We start from the raw sequence: 418 nt of genomic DNA, 5'->3' as shown, positions 1-418 counted from the left end.
TATAGAGAGAGAGAGAGAGAGTATTAAAACTAAACAATAATTCAGACTGATATATGTATGTTTAATAATTTAGGAACAGAATTGTTGAAACAAAAGTCTTTTACCTCTTTTAATAATTAAGTATGTCTACATTTAACCTTTTAGAGGCAAAAGTGTTAAATTTTGTGAGCTATTAAATTGCTTCACTTAAATAAAGATGTGTATTATAATTGACGCAGGGAAATACTATAAACAAGTACCTGAGTGGTGGTTTATTTGCATTCTTGGCATCAACGTATTGTTAGAAGCGTTTATGGTTCGGATTTGATCTGTATATTGGTAAATTTGATCTGTACATTAATAAAATTAAATTTGATCTGCACACAAATAGAATTGAATTATAAATTTTATGTAAGTATCTGCAAATCTACAAATCTAC

Source organism: Arachis ipaensis, chromosome B01, assembly GCF_000816755.2.
Source record: "Arachis ipaensis cultivar K30076 chromosome B01, Araip1.1, whole genome shotgun sequence".
Lineage (NCBI taxonomy): Eukaryota > Viridiplantae > Streptophyta > Magnoliopsida > Fabales > Fabaceae > Arachis > Arachis ipaensis.
This window is presented reverse-complemented; position numbering follows the sequence as displayed.